This window comes from Neltuma alba, unplaced genomic scaffold (assembly GCF_004799145.2).
Source record: "Neltuma alba isolate B1F8T4 unplaced genomic scaffold, ASM479914v2 tig00010294_pilon, whole genome shotgun sequence".
Taxonomy (NCBI): domain Eukaryota; kingdom Viridiplantae; phylum Streptophyta; class Magnoliopsida; order Fabales; family Fabaceae; genus Neltuma; species Neltuma alba.
In genome coordinates this window covers 1,176,657-1,199,577 of record NW_021635212.1, presented here as the reverse complement: position 1 = coordinate 1,199,577, position 22,921 = coordinate 1,176,657, and the positions used below count along the sequence as shown (strand labels likewise).

Below are 22,921 nucleotides of genomic sequence, written 5' to 3'. Positions count from 1 at the left end.
GTATATTCGGGGAATCAACTTACACATTATGAAAGCCAACTTACACATACTGCAAGAGGTCAAGTTGTACATTATGCAAACTGATTTTATCTTGGGGTAATTGCATCTCCTGAGAATAAATAGAATTTACTACTTTGCAGATAGCAAAAAATTTACTACTCTCTTTTATTTTTATTATAAGTTTCAAATAACTAATTTGTGAATGACAAAAAATTAGTGAAAATTAATTAAAAGTATTAAATAGGTTATAAATATATTTTTAATTTTAAATATGCTCTTATAATAAATGAGATAAAGGATAAAAAAATATATATGGAGAAATATATTATATAACAAGAGTATAGCACAAGTGAGAGGATAAAATATATATTATTTAATAAAATTTACATCCATTTTAGTCATTTTACAACTAAAATTACTTTTTCAATAATAATCCAAACAATTTCATTTTTATAAATTGACTTATTTACAAAAGTCAATCTAAATATAAGTCATATTTCTCAATTTAACTTTTATCCAATTTAACTTTTTTAAAAATCAAATTGAAAATAAGCTAATTTTTTTACCTCTAATTCAAACGGGCCCATATGTATTGGTTGCTTTTCATGTCACAAGCTTCATGAATCATAAGTTATGCATGCCAGAGATCGACATGAAGCAAAAAGAATAAAAACTTAATTCAATTTTAAAGTCAGTTGGAGGCTAAAAATAACTTATGTCAAACACTATTTCAAGTATGAATAGAGTCTACAATAGCTCTTTGAACATGAAAGTCAGTTCGACGGCATGTTTGGATCTCCGATGAGGACTCTAAACAAGCTTGGGAAAATGGGAATTGTGGCGTTTTGGGCAATAAGCTAATATGTATGTTTGGCATAGCATTTTTTCAAATGAACTTTTGAGCCTCACCGAACATTGCGTCTGAAGCTAAATTTTGGTGCATTATGAGAAAAAGTTCATTCATAACAAGGAGAGAGAAAAGCAAGCAGTGATAAAAAGACGAAATAGGATATATTTTACATATTTATTTAAAGGGTTAAGATACATTTAACACCTGAAAATATTTTTTTAAGTATATTTGGCATCTTAAAGTATTTAGTGGTGTATATAGGACCCTAAATATTTTTAGTGTAATTTTACTTTTAGCAATTTAAGGCATTGGATGTACCAAAAAATAATTTAGGATGTTAAATGCGCCTAAAAACATATTTTAGAATATTGGATGCATATAAATATAACTTAGGATGCTGGATGTACCCAAAAATATTTTATAATGCTAGATACACTACTAAATACTTTAAGTTACATTAAATATATCTAATTAAGTGTTTTTCTAGTATTTATAATTTTTTTTCCCTTATAATACATTAACTCTTTTTATTTTTATACTCTTGATTTTAATATTTTTGTTAAATCTATCAAATTATATACATTATTTATACATATTATAAAGTTTGTATCTTTTTTAGTCATTTTACATCTAAACTTGTTTGTTTTTTTTACTCATCCAAACAAGTTTTAACTTGTTAAATTGATTTTTTCCATAAAAATCAATCCAAACACAAACCATATCATACAAACTGACTTTTATCCTGATTTATATTTGTAAAAGTTAGATGAAATAAAAGTCACTATTCTCACCGTAACATAACGTGGAGAGAGAAAAATGAGTAGTGATAAAAGGACAAAATAGGATATACTTTTATTTAAAGGGTAAAAATATATTCAACACCCTAAAGTATTTCTTAAGAATATTTGGTGTAACATTTTATGTCAAGTGAAAGTAATTGGAACTATTTATTTAGGCCTTAAATTGAAAATTTTGAATTTTTAAATTTATTTTCTCGGGTCCCTATTCACGATAACCCTAGTTTTGGCTCAAATTTAAAAAATTATAACTAATTTAAAAAAAAATTAAAATAATATGGTTTCAAGTCCTACTTGAAGCTTTCAATGAGATTTTTTTTTTTAAAAGAATACTTCTAGATTATGATATAAGCTCATGTGCGTTCAATTCTTTCATGAAAAATATATTGTTCATTTGGTAAATTTTTAAAGTTTTCAAAATTTATGCTTAACTTTAGAAAAACATAACTTTTTCTATAAAACTTCATATTTTATAAGTTACCACTCATTTTAAAACTAAAAATGAGATCTATTGATTTGTCAAATTTTATGACTTAATTCTTTCATTTTCTCAAAGTCTCATGTGGTTAAACTTTGACTCCATTTTGGTCAACTTTTACCCTTTAAGTGTTTAGCTTGCCATAATTCAATTTTAACAACTCAAGCATGTTTGAACCATAATTCACAGCATCCAATAAGCATATCTACATAAGTTACAAATCTCAAATAGTCAACCATATATCATCTCATAATTATTACAACATATAACATAGAGTTAATTAAACTGTTATCAAAATATTCTTCAAGATGTAACCACCTCCTTGCCTTTCCCATGGCCACTTGTAGCCCCTACTGGTGTTGTTTTAGACATAGAAAAGAGTGAGATTTTATAGAAATCTCAACAGCAAAGAACTAAAATTATAATATTAATCAAGCAAGGTGAGTTACATGTAAGTTCACAAAGCATCTATTAACTTTCATGCCATGCTAGATGATATTAAACAATTTCAAAAATCAATACACTAGTGCATTTTGCCAAGACATACAATGCAACAAGTCAAACACATTGTTATGAAACAAATTCAACCATAACATGGCACATGATCAAGGAATTATACAAGGTAACAATCAAGCAAGATAATTATTAAATTATAAGTTCTAAGCTACCTCTTGTGTCTTTGAATTACAGGGCTGCCTTCTTGATTTTTGAGCTTCCACTTGCTCAACAATATTGCCTACCAAACAACAAGAATAAATATAGTCCAAATCAATAACACCATCTCATTGCACAATCCATTCAAAAACATACCCTTTTAACCTTTAATTTAGGGTTTTAGCATCATCATTTTTTACATAATTCCCATACGTTTTTCTTATACAATCTTTCATGTAAAATCTATTTTTAAATTTAGATTCATCAAAATCCAACTTCTTTTTTTTCTAATTCAGTTTGGCTGAATGGTCCCATAGGATTTTAAAGATTCTGTTTTCAATTTTAATGCTTCCAAACATGTGTTCTTCACATATCTCTATACAAAATTACCTTCTAAATCTACTGGAAGCATCAAAATAACAAAATAAAACCCTAGGACAGCATTCTCTTCTTGGCCAAACAGTGTCCCACAAGTGCACAACTTGATATCTTTCAAACCATAAGGTTTAATCATCACCAAACAATTATTTCCTAACATTTAATTCATATAACAACTTAATATCAATCATAAATCATCAAGAGCTCATTTCATGCAGCATCAACCTTTAGGATTCCAACCATTAAACCCCACCAAAACCAACTTTAGACCATCAATCCGTAGAAAACCAAACACTAGATAGAATAATCATGCTTTTACCTTGATTAGTGGTTTGAAATTACTTGAGTCACCTTGTTCTTTCTCTCCTCCTTCTCTTCTCTCTTTGGCCGAAACCCTTCTACCCCTCAAGCTCTCAAATTGGCCAAAAAGAGTGGCTTGTGAGGAGAGGAGATGATATTTATAAAACTACCTAAGTCTTTTTTATGCGGTAACTCATAGGACACTTGGCTCCATCTCTTCTCTTCTTCCTCTTCAAGCACACCACATGCCCCTTAGGTGTCCTCCAAATTGAATGAAGGTGCTAGCTCATGGGACACATAAGCTTCCATGTGTTAAAATCTCTATAATTTATTTATTATTCCAATTTTTCAATTCTATCATTTAACAAATTGTATTATTTCATCTAGGCCCTCACCCTCCTCAAATAGTGCCATATAGGTAAGAAGAATGAGGGAAAATTTGGCCTCACCAAGCTTATGGCTATTGCACTGTATAATTTTATCGTATCGGTTAAATTTTTCCTAGATTTTGTTAAATTCACTGTCTCCAAAAAGTTATTTTCTTGCACTAATAACTTTCTTTTGATGAGGAGAGGTTCTTCTAATTTTCTCAGATTTCATTTTGCCTATAACTCCTTCAATTGAACTTTTTTCCCCAAAATTGGCCATCTATCGGTATAATTCAAACTTTAAATAATTTAAAGCTAACCTATGCACCTTTAAAGGTTGGGAATAATTTTAAAATTTATAATAACTTCCCAAATAAATTTTTTTAGTTTTTTCATGTATTATTGAGACCCTTATATATTTTAAATAATTCAATTGAATCAATTTTTCCTTAATTATCCAAAATTCCAAAAAATACAAAAAATTCTAAAATAAATTATTTTTACCTTAGTTTTATCTTTCAGGCCCCAAATACTATTCTATATCTTTTATTCTATTTTTCATGATTTTTGAAAAATTTCTAGAATTTCGGGTTCACATTCCTACTCTGTTCAATATTAACTGGACATTATGAAAATGAAAGTCCGGTCTCCAGTCTGATTTCAATTCAAAAGCTGTGCCGTCTATCTGTTGGTTACCCTGCTTACCCCATGATCTATTTTATATTTCTCATTTTCAAGGTTAAAATTAACAAGGTGTGACATTTGACGCCTTAATGTGTTTAGTAGTGTATCTAGGACCCTATATAATTTTAGCATAATTTTACTTTTGGCAATTTAAGGTATTGGATACACTAAAAAATAATTTAGAATGTTGAATGCATCTAAAAAAATATTTTAGAATGTTGGATACACTTAAGTATGACTTAAGATGCTGGATGTTCTTAAAACAATATTTTAAGATGTTAGATGTACTGCTCAGTTCTTTAAGTTACATTAAATATACCTAATTAAGTGTTTTTCTAGTATTTATAATTTTTTTCTCATAACACATTAACTCTTTTTTTTTTTTATACTTTTGATTTTAATATTTCTGTTAAATCTATCCAATTATATACATTATTTATATGTATAATAAAGTTTTGTTTTTTTTAGTCGTTTTACATCTAAACTTGCTTTTTCTTTACTCATCCAAATAAGTTTTAACTTGTCAAACCAACTTTTTCATAAAATTCAATCCAAACATAAATTACATCATACTAACTGACTTTTATTCTAATTTACACTTGTAAAAGTTAGATGAAATAAAAGTACTTTTCTCACCCTAACATAACATGGAGAGAGAAAAATAAGCAATGATAAAATGACAAAGTAGGATACACTTTGCATGTTTATTTAAAGGGTTAAGATATATCTAACACTTTGAAATATTTTTTTAAGTATATTTGGCACTACAAAGTATTTAATGGTGTATCTAGGACCCTAAATATTTTTATTATAATTTTACTTTTAGCAATTTAAAGTATTGGATGTAGCAAAAAATAATCTAGAATGTTGAATGCACCTAAAAAAATATTTTAGAATGTTGGATACACTTAAGTATGACTTAAGATGTTGGATGTTCTTAAAAAAATATTTTAAGATGTTAGATGTACAGCTCAATTCTTTAAGTTACATTAAATATACCTAATTAAGTGTTTTTCTAGTATTTATAATTTTTTTCTCATAACACATTAACTCTTTTTTATTTTTATACTTTTGATTTTAATATTTCTGTTAAATCTATCAACTTATATACATTATTTATATGTATAATAAAGTTTGTGTCGTTTTTAGTTATTTTACGTCTAAACTTGCTTTTTTTTTTCACTCATCTAAATAAGTTTTAATTTGCCAAACTAATTTTTTTTATAAAAGTTAATCCAAACATAAATCATGTCATACTAATTGGCTTTTATCCTAACTTACGTTTGTACACGTTAGATGAAATAAAAGTCACTGTTCTGACTGGTAATCCAAACAAACCCTAATTACTTCTTAGAAGTGATTTTACGGAGTTTGAGATAAGCATATAAGAAGATCTTTATCTCGACTTACATGAAATCACTTTTTTTTAAATAAATATTTTTAGCGGATCCCAAACACCCCTTAAATCACTCCATGTTGATGTCAAATAAGCCCTTAAGTTTACTTCATTTTTAAAGTAGGTTGAGATGCAGAAGTTGTTGAAAGCATTATATTAAAAAAATGGGATAATATAAATTTTAGTCTCTTAAATTTGGACCTATTTTGATATTGGTCCTTAAAATTTTAAATTCGTGATTTCAGTTTTTAAAATTTTATCCGTTTCAAACTGTTAGTTCCTAATAACTTCACATTGTTAATTTTTGCTGAGATGGCAGTAATTCTGTTAACATGATGATATGGCGCCTAACATAGAAGAGTGAGCTGATCATGTGGCATGAGTCAGGGAGCGCTGACCTGGATAACCAGAGGAAAAAAAATAAACAAAGGCGAGCTGAGGTAAAACGCATATAAGTCGCACACACCAAATAATCTGGATTTTTATTAAGGCATAAAGAAGGAACACGGTCGAAGGTTCAGTGGGGGAGCAGGGCCGATGAAGGCAAGAAGAGGACCGGTTGAATGCAAAGCCGTTTAAAATCATTTGTGGCCTATCGATTGCAAGTTCCGACCTCTCTTGCTCTTGCATGCTTTGGTCAACATTCAAAAGCAAATTGACCGGATTATCTATAGCATTACCAAGCAACATGCTGCTTTGAATCCCCACTTACTCTTCTTCTCACAACTCCTTTCAATTCTTGGATTGCTGCTAATACCCCATGACTTATATCAGAAACCTATGCCCATAAAATTCATCAAAAGATAGACGCTCCTCTGCAACATTTTGGAAATATCTCAGAATTAAATAGATCTCCATGAGGATTTCAGCTAATTAATATCGATGATGACGATGATGATTTGATGTACCAAAAGCAGTGTGCATGACCTGGATTTAAAAACAGTCTGGAATACATAACCTGCCAAAGCAGAATATTTAAACTCAGAGCTGGGCAACCAGAAGTAAAATAATCTGTCAAAGCAAAATAATCAAACTCAGAACCGAGAAGTTGATGAAATTGCTAGGCAAAGGTTCTTCGCGTGACAACCACCAGTAAACCCACTGCTCCAGTGACGACCATGTCACTCTTTGCTGGTAATGTCAGTCCTTTTGACCTAACCCTTTCCCCTTTCCCTATTCGTTCTTCAATCGTCAGTTTCTATTTTTTTTCGTCTCTTTTCTTTTGTTTTTTGGGCGTGTTTTATTTGACTTATTGCCTTTTTTTTGTCCCTTTCTTTAACAATATGTCCACATCATCATGCCATATATGTGCCAGCTTGTCTTTCCACATCATCAAGTCAACGGTATTAGTGCCATCTCAGACAAAATTAATGGCATGAAGTTACCAAGGATTACCGGTTTGAAACGAACAAAATTTTAAAAATCAAAATCACAAGTTCGAAATTTCAGGAGCAAATACCAAAATAAGCTTAAATTTCAGGGATTAAAATTTGTATTAACCCTAAAAACATAAATGAAGGTTCTCTGAAGCAGCTTTTTAATCCTCAAAAGTCAGTTTCCAAGCCTCTGTTGTGATGCCACAAGAAACTGATATCTACGAAGGATGGACGATTATGTGGCAAATCAACCATTTCCTGTAACTATATATTCCCTTAAGGAAGGACTAATATACAAACTTGTATTGCCTTGGACAAATGATCATACATTAACTGGTGTCGCATATAATTGTCAAATATACCGTACAAAGGAAGAATCTTTTCATAAAATATAGAATCTGTACTTTATATTCTTTTGTAACTTCTTTTCATAAAACATAACAGTCCACACATGAGCTCTTTGCAGCCAAAATGTAGTGACGTTACTACTGCAGAAAATGCGCCTAGCAACGTCCTACAATTCAAATACGAAACAAGGAGAGTCTGAAAATTAATAGAGCTTGGTGTGGTAGGTGTATAAAGTGAATTTCTCATAGTTCTTAAGTGTTAGGATTATGGTTTTGATGATAACAAAGTTAGATTAAATTGGTTAAGTGTGTTGATTGATCAAATGATTATCGATAAGCTGTCAGATAATTCTTCAGTGTAAATCAGTTAAATGTTAAGTATTTTAATCGATGAGCTGTTCGATAATTCATTGATCGATTATCGCTAACATAAAAGTCATATAAGGTAACTGTCGATTTAAGTGATAGATAAAAAGAAGTGCATCTGAACTGCTTTTATCGATCAAGTGATCGACAAATAAGTTATCGATAACAACATCGATAAATGGTAAGACACTCTACCTATTTTGCTTATTGATTCTGTCATTGTTTATCGATCACATTATCGATCACTTGTTTATCGATAATATAATCGAACATTCAGCTCTAACCTTCTGAATGCAGGCACTGATTATAGACTATTGATCGATAACTTTATCGATCACCAAGTTATCGATAACATGATCGATAATTTATGTTCCAGTTGTTTCTACTTAGTTTTCCTAGAACTAAATTATCGATAACCTTATTGATAATTAAGCTCTCTTACATAATACTTTTTCAGATAACATGATCGATAAACAACTTTAGAACAAATTCTTTACTTCACTGTTTATCGATAAGCTGATCGAATATGCATTGATCGATGATCGATCACCTATTCGATAATTCTTGCTATCCTTGTTTCTCATTGAGTGCTTTACACTTGACCTTTATCGATAACATTATCGATCACAGCCTTATCGATAATGTGTTCGATCAACATGTGCTTCATTTCTGTAACACTTGAATTATCGATAAATTGATCGATCAACAAATATTTGATTAACTGATCGATCATGGAACACTGTCAGTTCAAATTCAATTAGTTATAATACTTCTCATATTCACCTATCAAGTTACTTCCAGACTGATCTTAGTTTGCATAATCATCATGACTATTTTGCTAAGAGATTTATATTCAAAGAGACTCTGGTTTACATATCAGCGTAAGCTTTTCTGTTGCATTTTATCTATCACTGGATCGATAAATCAATGTTCCATCATCTGATCGATAATCCTTTTCAACTGATCCAAAGAACCTTAACTCCGTTTATCTATAACTTGATCGATCAACCAGTGATTGATCATCACTTCGATCAAACTGTCAAGATTATCCTTCTGCACATTTATCAGACTTTTGATTTCACCTGAAATCATGGAGCAATCAGATTATCATTTATTCAGTTTTGCTTACACTGCAGGATCTAACTTATTGAAGTGTAAAATATGATTGCAGATTACGAAGAGAAGTCACAACAGCTCTTCAACGGTATTAAGTAGCTTGCAACCTACTATGTCGGAAACGCAGAAGCATTAATGGCGGAACCGTTGTAACTGGGAAAACACGCAAACGGAGTCACAATGGCTAGAAGCTCATCCGTTCAACGGTTACTTAACGACCGCAACTATAAAAGGCGTGAAGAAGCATTAATGAAAGGATTGAATACCAGAGCTACCATCTGTGATCATTCTGTTTAGCATTCAATACTCTGTTTCTTCAATACTACTGAGCGTCAGTGTTCATCATTAAATTCACTCTGTAAGAGAGTCAATATCTATCCTTCATTAATCACTACTGAGTGATACTCAAGAGTGTGGACTCTTGAGTGGGTTTGTATCCTTACAAGAGTAAGGGGGAGTGATTGAGTTATTCAATTACTGTACTGAGGCACCAAGAGCCCGATCAATCTTGGAAGATAGTGATATACTCAGAGGTGTTCAGAGGATTGGATGTAGGTCAAGTGGTTAAGACTGAACCAGTATAAATCCTGTGTCTTCCTCTCTGCGGTGAAATCCCTCCCAACTCTAACTCTTTGTTTTTGATATTGTCTGGTGTTAATTTCGTAAATTTTTTTTAACTCACCCAATTCACCCTCCTCTTGGGTGAGACTGCTACTAACATTAAGCACAATTATGCGCAAATCAGAATTATATAAAAAGTCAAGGTCAGGTAAAGGTGCCAAAAAAATTTGTGAAAATATTACATAGATTTTAAGTAACACAATTTATTAATCTTAGAACCTTGGAAATCTCAAAATAGATAAGAGATACCATGGGAGAAATTACGTTAGGGTCTCTGTCGCCAATCGACAAGTTGATGGTGTAACACCCCGAATTTTCTGACTCAGGATGAGCAGAAAAGAAAAAATTCATTAAAATTATTTAATGGTCAAATAAAATTGAAAAAAATTATGGAATATTTATTTTCATGGTTTAGACATATTTTGGATAAGTTATTTCTCCAAAAATGACTTAAATAATTTTAAAGTTAATTTTTGGTGCAGAAATAGCTTATTTTCCTAGAAAGTTTAAGGCAAAATAGTCAGAGGTTTATATTTGAGCCAAAAATTTTAGGATAATTATTTTATAAAGTAAAGAAGTTACTTAAGGCATAAAATCTTTAAAATGAATTGAGGATTAATTTCTGGAATCAAGGGCTATTTCATTAAAAATTCCAAAAAAATAGTTAGGAGTTGACTTTTGATATTAAGTTTTAGAGAAATTATTTTACGGGTCAAAGAAATTAATGGAGAAGGAAAAAAAATTCACACAAAACATTGTGAAAAAAGTTTCTGGATTTATTCCATGATCTCAGAAATTTAGTGAAACAATGAAATTGGAAATAAGAAATGATTAAAGGGCAAAATGGTCCTTTCATTTTTCCTACCCTTATGATCTGATAACACGCCCTCTCTGTCCTCATTCTTCATCTGTAAATCATGAGGAAATCAGAAAGAGACCGACAGAAGACGCAGGAGGGAGAGAGAAGTGCGTCGCCGGCGAAGTGGTGATCGGAGGGGGGAAGTTTACACGCAATAGTGTTTTCTGACTGAGGTAAGACCGATTAACACTCTCCTACCTTTATTTCTTTCGTTTTCTGCACCTTGAAGGAAATGATGATAGATGAAAAATCTGGGTTATCAAAGAAAGCTATGAATCGAATGGAATATTGGAGGGAGGATGTAGTTGCGAGCTCAAACAAGTGAATGGTAGTGTTGCATGTGCTGTTGGGCTATGTTTTTGATGATTCCAAAACTCAATCTTCCAGCCCCTGTTCTGCTTTATGACGCCTAACTCTATGGAATTTAAATGGGTGAAGTTTGCCGAATTGAAGGAGGTAGATTGAAGTCCAAATAGATTGTACAGGGGTTTGCATATCACTTTCTCCTTCAATTTTGTGTAACTCGTGACTGATCTATGGAGATAATTTTGTTGCTCTTCTTCTCTGGTTCTTAGTGTCCGAAACAGGGGTAATGGTTCAAAGAGATGATGTGGGTTGTTTGATGAGAAAATGAAGAGCATAAATTGGGGGGGTGTGTGTATATGACTGAAGCTTGGGTGTGTGTGGTATGGGGAATTAAATTGAAACACACACAAATACATGGATAGTTGATTGTGACAAAATATTGAAGTTAGAAACTGATTGTAATTAATTTGTTGGATTTTACCCGGACGTTAAATGAATATTTTATGACTGAGGAACTGGAAGAGGATGGTTAAACTGAAGTTGTGAAGCTTGAAGGTTGCTGTTTCATTGGGTTATGGAGTTAGGTTCAATGAAAGATAGTGAAACAAAACTTAAACATTAAAAATAATTTCGGAACAAGTATGGATAAAAAGATGTGTGTGTGTGTGTGTGAGATAATGTGACGTGAGGAACTCAGATTTTAGTGGTTGTAAGACTATTCAACTGTCTTGTTTAATACTTACTCATGTCAAATATTTCCCCAACTATCTTAGCCATGTTTGAATATAATAAAGGCTGGTTTGAAAGCTAAGAGGGAAGCTGGAAAATTTGCAGATTTAATGAAGACTGATGTTAAGAAATGAGGCAAGAGTTTGCTTCAATCTTGAAGTTTGGACGAGGTGAATAGAAAGAGAACTGATTGAATTGTTAAAGATTAAGCCCTAGAAGTTGCTGATTATTAATAATCATATTAGCATATAGATAATGTAAATTAGATATCATTGTAGGTAAAGTTGTTGATGGTAAGGTTATAAAATTTGACGCTATTGAATAATGGCATTATGCTGTCCAAATCTGAAAGAAAATTCTGTAAAAGGAATATACATCTCTGTGGATTTTACGCATGTGATGATGGTGGATGATTGGATTGTTGGAATGTTAATCCTGAAGCTATAAATGCTTTATTGTTTGAGGTCTGCACATGGAATAAATAGTGATTTTGTTATACTACCTCCGATCCTTAATATAAGACCCCGTTTAACTTTTATATTGGTCCTAAATATAAGACCCCAATCCATTTTGTCTTTCATATTTACTCAATTTTTTTCAAGATAGTCCTTCTAATAATTATAGTTTTAACCAACATACTTGATTAGTAAGGATATTTTAGAAAAGACAACACCTATTTATTACAAATAACTAACTTAACTTCTTTTCTTAATTTCCTCAAATTAATCAACTGGCTCTTATAATTAGGACCGGAGGTAGTATAAATTATAGTTGAACATTTTAGATTGAAGATCGATTACACTAAGTTTTAATGGATAGGCTTGAAGTGATATCTTGAAGTTAGGAATAATTTCCAGATTATTAAAGATAGAGGAATTGATTTAAAATTTATTGTTGAAATTGCTTGAGGTTACCAACCGATGAATAGAAATTTTAAATGAACAGAGGATATGCTGGCATAGATTAAAGTCTGTATAAGAGGATTATGAGGCTATGGGAGAATACATGCATGTGGGAGGTTGAGTGTTAATGGAAGTAAATCTGAAACCTATTCTGAAACTTACAAGAAGGATGGTTTGAATTAATGTGGAAGATTAAAAGTGTGTTTGAGGATACGAAGTTGATAAATAGATTAATAGTGATGGAGTTGGAAAAAGATGAACTTCAAATTAAATATACTTTGGGTCTTGTCCGATATTGAGTGCTAAGCTTGTATATATAGAGTTAGGAGTAATTCTTAGGTACTCTTATAGCACCACGTAACTCATGCTCTGACCATTATAATTGGGCCAATTGTTTGAAATATAATCCGATGTGGAATCATTTTAATTAAAATATTGTCATAAATGTTTTCTGAAAAAGCGGGCATTTTCAGTTTTTCACTAGCGCAACCTTCTCTCTCTTCCATCATTGTTCAGTCCCGTCTCCCTCCTGCTTCCCCGTTGGCGTAAAGTTTCTTCTTCATATTCGCACCCCAGCCATCTGCTTATCTCCCTCTCCAATCATTAATATGATTTTTTCACCCGCCCCACCCATCTCTCTCCCTGTTTTAATTGAATAATTTCGCTTCCACTCCTTTCTTCTCCGTTTTCAAGAACTGAAAAAGACATACATTGCCTAAAAAAACTATAATGGAAATAAATAAAAATTAAGAAACTTTTTAATTTCTGATTTTGTTGCAAGATGCCATCATCATCTTTTTGCATTACTTGTGATGGATTTGGTATAGCAATAGCCCCTGACTTGTTGATCTCACCATCGTTTTTAGCATCCCGTCGCTCGTGGTTTGAACTTTGTCTCATTTTTATTTAGACAAAGCTGACGAGAATGGGCCATCACGAGAAATGCTATTACCAGTGTTTTGAGAATGAGTATCCAGATTTTTGAGAGCAGGGAGTGATATGGGAGTGATGCAAGATGAAATGGGGTAAGAAGAAGAAGAAGAAAAAAAAAGGTAACTTGAATCGAGGGACGGTGTCGATGGTGAGGCAGAGGGAGACAGGATTGAACGATAATAGAAGAGAGAGAAGAATGTGCTGTTAAAGATGCCTGCTTTTTTAGAAAACATTTATGATAATATTTTAATTAAAATGATTTCACGTCAGATTATATTTTGAATAATTGGCACAATTATATTGGTCAGAGCATGAGTTAAGTGGTACTCTGAGAGTACCTAAGAATTCCTCGTAGAGTTAGGTAATGGATTAGAAAGTTATTAAGTGTTATCCTTCAATCTGGAAAATTAAATCCACATTTAATTGAAAGGCTGTATGGAGTTAAAGAGATTAATAATAATCAAGTAGTTATGAAATATGAATGAGCATTTTTCCAAACTAAAATAAGTTACAAGTTAATGTAATATGTAAAAATAATATTTTTGACCAAAATGACCTGTTACTAAGCAAAGTAACTATATAGGTTAAAATAAGGGAGATAACCTTCCAAAAAAAATAGTTCGAATAACAAAAATTATTCAGGGTGACTAATTATCAAGTAAAGGTGAAAATTAAAGAAAAATGGGATTTAAGAAATTTATTTACTTATGAATTATATTGGATCAAGCATTAACTTACCCTTACTAACATAACAGGTTTTGATATCTGCAAAAACCCACTGAGGAAGCTAAAAGAAGGGAAGAAAGTAAGGTTTAATTTCGAAGTAGGAGTCTCAGGTAGTAGTACTTTCCCATCTTAAACTTGTGTATGATTGCTGAATATCTGTTTGTGCCATATTGCTGTTTAAAGCACGAGAACATGTAATCCTAAATTCCTTGTATAGATTATTTAGCTGTGATCACGTGTAGTTGATAGACATGGGACAGTATCTGCCAATTATTTGCTCATTATTTATTTAGCTTGTTTATTTGTCATTGCGCATAAATTCTTCGCCACATTAGCTTGCTAGGTTATGTTTCACTTTGGCTTGTTTTGCAAGCTTTACATAATTTGATGGAAATTACTACTATGGAGCTTCTTTGAAATCTCACCCTTCCTTCCATGATACATAGCAAAGGTGAGCAGCTCTAAGGAAAAGAAGATTGTAAGAGAAGAAGGTGGGCAGTTATGAAGAGCAAGAATGCCCGCATTATCTTGTATCTTATATAGTAGCTTATTTTTTTAGTGAAGTTAATTATACAGTTATATATATAATCATGGCAAGTAACCAATACTTGCTTTATGTAGATATTCTCTTGTACCCTCTGTAAAGAGGTCTACATAAATCAAGCACACGCAAATGCCATCAACCGAGATGGCTTTGGTATAGCTATATGTTTGTATTCATTACTAAACTTTGATCCTTGTTTCTACTTGTGGATAGTGACTTGTTAGTTAATGAAGGCTTCAAGTCTCTTATTAAACTGCATAAGAATAGGGTTTGATTATAGGTCACTAGTTGGGGTTTTTGAAAGTTTTGAATTTCTTTAATAGCGAATTCCAAATGGTTCATGTTTTAAATTGGAAAAAAAATACCCAATTTTTCTTGGGATAGACACCTGGCTTAGTATAGACATTAACATGACCCTATTAGTATATAAAAGTTAGGTGTTGCACATGGGAGTGGATTAACAGGTCAATGAGAAGTGATTGACAAGTTTGGGAGTGTTAGCTGACAACTAAATTTATAAGATAATATAATCTCCATATAAAATCAAATTATAACAAAAGAATATTATGTAACAATTTTTAAGCTGAAATTGCCTGTGACCAAAGCATGCAGATTGATATTAGATGAAATGATAGGTTTATATCATAATTTTATTGCAAAAACCATTGACAAACTCATGTGTATGGATTAACACATGAATAGGAACCTATTAACAAGTTAGGAAGTGTTGGTTAACAATTAAATTTATAGAATAATATAACCTCCACATAAGATTAAATTAAAGAAAATTCTTATATAACCCAGTAGCTCATTCCTCCATCAATCCTTATGCCCTCAATTTGACGGCTAAAACCTGCGCATCTTCTAAACTCCTCTAATGCCGAAATCCCACCTTGTTTTTGGCTTTTTAACATCTTTCAGCAGTTAATATATTACTATGGAAATCAAATGCGAAATATGAATGATGTTTCTGAACCAGAAAATTCGTACTGGAGAAATCACCCACTGGACTAAAGATTACAAAAAGGAAGGGACTAAAAGAATATTAAATGAGTTTTGAAATAAGAGAAACGTAGAAGATAGATAGAGCTGAGATTCTTCCTTTGATTCATGTTTGTTGGCGTTTTACAGATTCCCAATCGTTAGAATCTGTTTTATGGACAGATTAATGAGCTGTAGAACAAGGACAGATACCATGTGTAGATTGCATATAGCAGCACATTAAGAATTTAAGAAGCTGAATATCATGAGTACGATGCTTTTTTTTTTTTTTTGGGGATCAAATGCATCACTTGATACTTGGCGCGGTGAGATCCAAGAAGTGGTTTTGTGGCTCAAAGCTAAAGAAATGCCAACAAATTAACTGTCATTCAATGCTTTGGGAAAACATGCTTTTCATGATTTGCAGCATACGCCAATCCTTTATTCAAAACTGACTGTATAATTTTAGTCGTTTCGTTCATCTTGGTACACTGTCCTCAGAGTAACAGTAAAATTTACATGTGTGTGTGTGTGTGTGTGTGAATTTTTGTGTGTGTGGCACTAAATGAGGTAGGACTAAATTGGAGCCACATAAACTTGAATTCACACAGAGGCAACAAATTAATAGTAGGGGACAATTTTTCATGCCAAGTTATAGAACAAGCCCTTGCACTTATTAATATTATATAAGAATTTTTCCTAATTTGATCTTATGTGAATGTTTATATCATCCCATGAATTTAGTTGTCGATTAACACCTCCTACCTTGTCAATATTGACTTGGTAATCCACACTCATGGGCTTGTTAATGATTGTTTGCAACAAAATTATAATATAAACCCATTATTTCATCTAATATCTCTGCATGCTTTGGTTACATATGATTTTAGGTTAAAAATTGTTCTATAATACTCTTTTATTATAATTCGATCTTATGTGAAAGTTATATCATTTCATAAATTTAGTTGTCAGCCAGTACCCCTAACTTATTAATAGTTTCCCATTGACTTGTTAATCTACGCTCATGAGCTTGTCAATTTAGACAAGGACGATGATGTAATTTCTTATTTAGAATAAGTTACTCTCAGATCCCATGAGACCTCTTATTCATTTTGAGATTTCAAGAGATCGTAAATTAATAAATTGTATTGGTTGGGACCTATGTGTAATCTTTTCAAAATTTGTAGTCAAGTCTTAGATCAACCTTTATATGACCCAACAAATTTTATAATTATTTAATAATTAATCACATCACGTTTTTTATAGTCAAGTCTTCTTGTTTTTTTTTTTTTCATATAGTCAAGTAACAACACATTCCGAGTCTTGAAGTCTTTTGTCAATGAAAAGTGAATCATATGTGCATTCATTTTCGCATCATTTTAATTTCTTATCTTCTCTTTCCATTTTCACAATTAAATGTAGTTTGAACGCTTCACAAAGTAAAATTCATTTAAGTAACAACTAATTTTTTTTTCCTTTGACACCATACAAATAATCATTCAATTAAAGGTTGTTTACAAATACATCTATTAGCTTTAAATTTTAAATAAGAAAATATCCGATAAAGTATTATAGAGCCTTTTGTGTTCATTTCTTATTGACATCAACGACTCATGGTGTTAGGAAGAAACCGGCTAGAATCATTAATCTTGGGTAAAAAGGATTAGTTTGATTTATTTTTATTTTAGCTAAGAAATGTATACGTTAATATATTATTGATATCTTCGAATAGTGATTCGTGGCTGGTCAAAAAAAAAAAAAAAAGGAACGATGATTTGCGCACCATAAGTCGGAATTGTATAAAACTACTTGAAATAATTGTTTGTTTTTGTTTTTTGTTTTCTTATTTTTAAAACAATTTTATAAAATTATCTTAGAACAAGTTTTGAAAACAAAAAAAACAAAAGAATTTGTTTGGATATGATATTTATCATTGGTAATGATATGTGGTAAATAGTAGGTAAGAAAAGAAAAAAATTTCTCAAAAATTTTTAAAACAAAAAATATAAAATAAAAAAACAAAAACAACAAAAACATGTAAAAGTTGTTTTGGTTTTTTAGTTTTTAAAAACATGTTACTCTTTTTTGCTTTTGAAAACAACTAACACCACCTCTCCTGCACTCTGCATAGGAAGCATTCATTGCAATCTAATTTTTAATTATACATTAATATTTCTATGGGGCAAACAATTAATAAACAATTTTAGCAACACTTTTAATTAAACATAATGAACACACAGTGAGTGAATACATTAAGAAAACAATAAGTCATCTCAACAACCGGAATTTTGACACAATACAACAACATCAAGTTATAAGTTGCTAAATATCTCCTTATACACAATGTTTTTTGTAGTCTTCTCACTCGTAGATGCACTTTTTGGAAGAACAATTTTCAAACCATCTATGCAATTGACTCTTGTTAGTGCTACATATAGTTGATCATGAGTGAACACACGCTTCTATAAGTATACTCCAACATAACATAATGACTGATCTTGACTCTTATTGATGGTCATTGCAAAGGACAAAGTAATAAGGAATTGTCTTCTCTTCATCTTGAAAGGCCATTTACTTTCTGATAGGTTCATGTCCATTCGGTGAATCAAAACCTTTTGATTTGGTTTTGAACCATTCAACGTAATTGCCTCAATAACAGTCTTGCCTAGCTTTGTAATACAAAGTCGTGTACCATTACATAGTCCTTCCGCTTGATCTATATTCCTTAGCAACATAATTGGTGATCCAACTTTCAACATTAGCTCATGTGGTGGCAATCCAGAGCTACTAATGGTGTTCAGAAATTCAGTAGTGTATAGATTGTCAAAGCTGTCATTTTGATTCAAAAACTTGCATACTGAATTTGAACTGAAGAACTCATGGGCTTCACTGGGCAAAAGAGAGCACATGTATTGATTAATCTTGTCAATCATTTCGATTTTTAGTGCAAGTATTGCCCTATCATTGAAGTATTCATTGTTTGAAAGGTTTGCAATGACATCACCATAAATTACTGAGACAATACCTTCAATTGGATCTTCATAATCATTCACTAACAGTCCTTTAGGCATTTCAATGTCAGTAGTACCGTCGTATTTTCATTCATAGTTATTACCTTGTATTTAAAATAAAAAAGTTACAAATTAAAACAAATTACCAAACAGGTTTCTTTGTTTTTCTGTTTTTTAAAACAAAAAATTGTTTTTAAAATAAGAAACCAAACAAACCCTAAGTTTGTATCTAATCTATTTTTTTAAAACAATATTGCATATAACTCCAAAACTACAAAGCTTGCATGATTACATGAATGGCCTCCCAAAAACTTTCTTTCTGTTTTCTAGCTTCGTCCTATTCTGATTCTGTCTTCACATGCCTTGCAAATATTTGAAAGTGGAGAATACAAAAACACGTTTATTACAATTCTACATTCTTTATACGTACATTCATATATTTATGCATATAGAGAGGGAAAGAGAATATAAAAAGCTAGCCATTTAAAATGATAAGGGTGTGAATAGAGATGTTGCCAATTTTGTCAAACTTAACTTTTTGACGGAATTACATCCCCCAAAGTTTATTAGCCAAAGCAATAACCAAACATGGAGAATAGTTTTATTACGGATAGAGTTTCAGTTCTTATCACCAATCTAGACCATCTAGATATAATCTGAATAGTTCAGATTTATGTTATTTATTTTAATCTTTTTTAAAAAATTATTTTAATGGTTACAAAAATTTAAAATAAAGACAATATCTTAACTGTCATTTTTAAAAAAAATAATTTTATTATTTAAAATCTATCAGTTAAAAGTTTTAAATATGAAATATTATGTTCAAATTGTATTTGAATGGGTAGATCACAACCCAGTCAACATTTCAGATATAATAAATTATAGAGCTTATAATAGCTTCCAAAATAATATACATACACAGATCATATATATATATACATATATTCATCAAAATTAAAGTTCACAAAATGCCTCCACCTTCTTCCATCTTCAACCACTTTGCCCTTTTCTTTTGAAGAGGTTGCTCCTATATTTGGACATGGAAAAATGGGATGAGTTGGGAAATCTCGGTAACAAATCACATCTCAAATATAATATGCGCAAGGTTATCAACTAGTCAAACATATAAATACAAGCCATGACATAGAACAATGCCTTATAACCTTAACTTTTAAATGGCCCAACTACGTCATGTATATTTTCTACATAAAATGCTGGATGTTTGATGCTACCAAATATTAAGATGCACCGCAAGTGTATAGGTCACAAAAATAGATAGTGACAAATCAAGGTCGATCTCACAGAGAACCAGTTAACAGTGATTAGGCAATAAAAATTCTTGTTTCATAAGTTGAGAAAATCAGGATTTAATGAAATTAAGTGAAAAGAGATTAAAACAAAACAAAACAAAGCTTTCTCAAGATTACTAGAGCAAATATTAAATAGAATAACCTAGAGTTACTAATCCCTTGCTAGCTTCTCAAACCTTGTTTCATTGAATTGATTAGCCTTAATGTTAATTTTATTAATCTAGAGTTCAATTAGCTACAAATGCCTGTCGGTCCACCTATAACCCTCTCTTAAATTACTTAGGGGTGTGCATGAGGCTCACATGCCCAATAAGCCTGCCCGAGCTTGTAAGAAAAACGCCCAACCCAGCCCAATAAAAAGTTGCCCAAGCAAAAATAAGCATCTTCAAATCGGGCTGATTCACAGGTAGGGCAGGATAGCGGGCAGGGTATGCTGCTCGGCTTGCCCATTTGGCCATACCCGAAAAAATATACAATTATATATATAAGATAATATTATTTTAGACAATGATCTCTTTTATTTTGGCAAAAAAATTAGGTAAAATTAGAAAAAAATGAAAGAAACATAAAAATTATAATTATATAAAAGAGCTAAATATCAAAATATAAGATTCAGTATGCTAAATTATTCTAAGTCAAATTTTATTCTGTTTCTCTTACATCAATTTTTTAAAACAAAAAAAAAAAACCATCTTTCAAATTTTGTGCTTTCACATGATTATAAGAATTCGCCAACTATATGAATAAACTAAGAAATCAAACTATTGATTTAGCGTAATTATTAAATGTTCTAATTATTAAATATATATATTTTTTACCTCCCATAAGAAATCGAAAGCTGAAGAACAAGACTACATAGTCCTTATATATATATATATATATATATGAGTGATAGACTTATTCGTAATAATTTTTTTTCTTCTCATTTGTCTCAAAACACGATAATTGAATTTTTTTTCTACATATTATATAGGGTATGGTGTCATTAAGCTAGGCAGAAAAGCCTACCTTGCCCAACCCACCCTTACCCTGCCCAAAATGGTTAGGGTTTCTACTGAGCAGGGCCAGGTACGGGCTACAAAACGCAGCTTGCTCATCTTTTAGGTTGCTCATCTTCCGGGCTGGGTATCAGGCAAGGGCTTACCCTGTTTAGCCCTGCCTATGTGCAGCCCTAAAATTAATTATGTAATCTCACACACAATTACTAAGAGGCTAAACAATTTGGTCTCACTTGTCAACAATTATAGGGGGCAATTAGGTATATTTTTATCCTAATCACAAATTAAATTATCATCCAATCTCATATTACTTAATCTAAGAGTTTAATTAAAAACCTCCTTTGTCAAGAAAAATTTTAATTCTCAAATTCACAATTAACGGTGAAATTCACAAATAAAGAACAATATTAAGTAACCAAACTTTAACATCAAGTATTCCCAATTCAGTGAAAACAAAGGTCAACCTACTAACAAGTTCATAGTTCCCTGGGCTGTAAAGAAAATTAGCTACACATGAATATAATCAGTCTCAGCAACAATAAAATTCAGATTCAAAATTCATAACCGAAATTAAAGGAGAAAAAAAAAAAAAAACAGAACACTGCTAGTGATCTCCTCTCCTCAATCCTTCGCCTGAACTCGTCCTCTCAAGCTCCTTGCTGTCGCCATTTTCCTGCAGAATCAGTTGGCCACCAGCAGAGAAGATGATCCGAACAATGTCGAAAACACAGCCTCACTACACCAGTTCGGCTCCTTTCTTTCAACCCAGAACCAGCTTTTCTCTCCCTTGAACTAGAACCAGCTGCCTTTGTTCGAACCAGCACGGCGCCTTTCAGATGAAGATGATCCACCAGCTCTTCCTTGCTTGTCTCCGTCGAGCTCCAGCAAAAGAACGGTACGCTTCCCTTCTTCCACAAGAGTTCGGCGCCGTCCTGTGTTCCTCTAACGAGAACCAGCCCCCTTCACTCATTCGGCGGCCTCCCCTTTCAAAACAGAACCCGTCTCTTCCAAAACGCTGCGTCCAGCCTTCCACAATCAGCTCGTGCTCCTCATTGTTCCAAGCTCCCTTTGACTCCAAACGGTGCGTTGCGTGAAAGCTGAGGGAGGAGGGAAAATAAAATAAAACAAATAAAAGGAAAAAACTGAAACAGAAAATAAAAGAGAAAGGAATAAACGCTAAGAAATTAAAATAAGATAAGATAAAATCAACTAAATGTTAAACTTAGTATAAATTATTTTTATTAATTCCAAATTAAGGTACTTACAAGAAAATCCTTCAAATAATGCTCACAATTAATTTCTTTTCAAATCTCCTTTAAATCATCCAAAATCTTATTGATAACTCTCCAAAAATCACTCAAAATATTCTTTCAATATATTAAAAATAGAGAGTTATCAATGTTACAAAGGGTAATTTAATCCAAAATATGTACTTTAGAACTAAAAAAAATACACAGCAATCCTTGTTTCATTCGTTAAAACCACACTCACTTTTTTTTTTTGGGCCTCAAAATCATAGAAGTAGCAAACAATACCATAAATAGCAACATAAGCTTAAACAAAATCACACTATTAAACAAAAACGTGTCCTAGTCTTAATAAACATTTGGACTCAATTCACCTAAACTTTTTTCTTAAAAAAAAAAAACACTGTTAAAATCAGACAAGAAATTTGGTTCAAAACCTTTTCTTTTTCCTTTCCATCCTTTTTTTCCGTCTTCTTTTTCTAACCATTGGATTAATATTTTAACAGTTGAGATTTAAATCTTTTGAAAACTATTATTAAAATATTAAATTATAGAAATAAATAATAAATTACAAATTCTATAAAAATTTAAATCTAATGGCTTGTAAATGCACTAAATATTTTTAAAATTTTTCTATAAATAGT

General features: G+C 31.5%; 1 long non-coding RNA gene across 1 annotated transcript; it reads left to right on the top strand.

Moving 5' to 3' along the window:
- The first annotated feature begins 10,690 nt into the window (after window positions 1-10,690).
- Window positions 10,691-14,715, top strand: LOC114755533 (uncharacterized). The gene is made up of 3 exons (XR_003741315.1): window positions 10,691-10,763; window positions 14,216-14,296; window positions 14,633-14,715. It is a non-coding gene; the product is annotated as an uncharacterized LOC114755533 (long non-coding RNA).
- The last annotated feature ends 8,206 nt before the right edge of the window (window positions 14,716-22,921 follow it).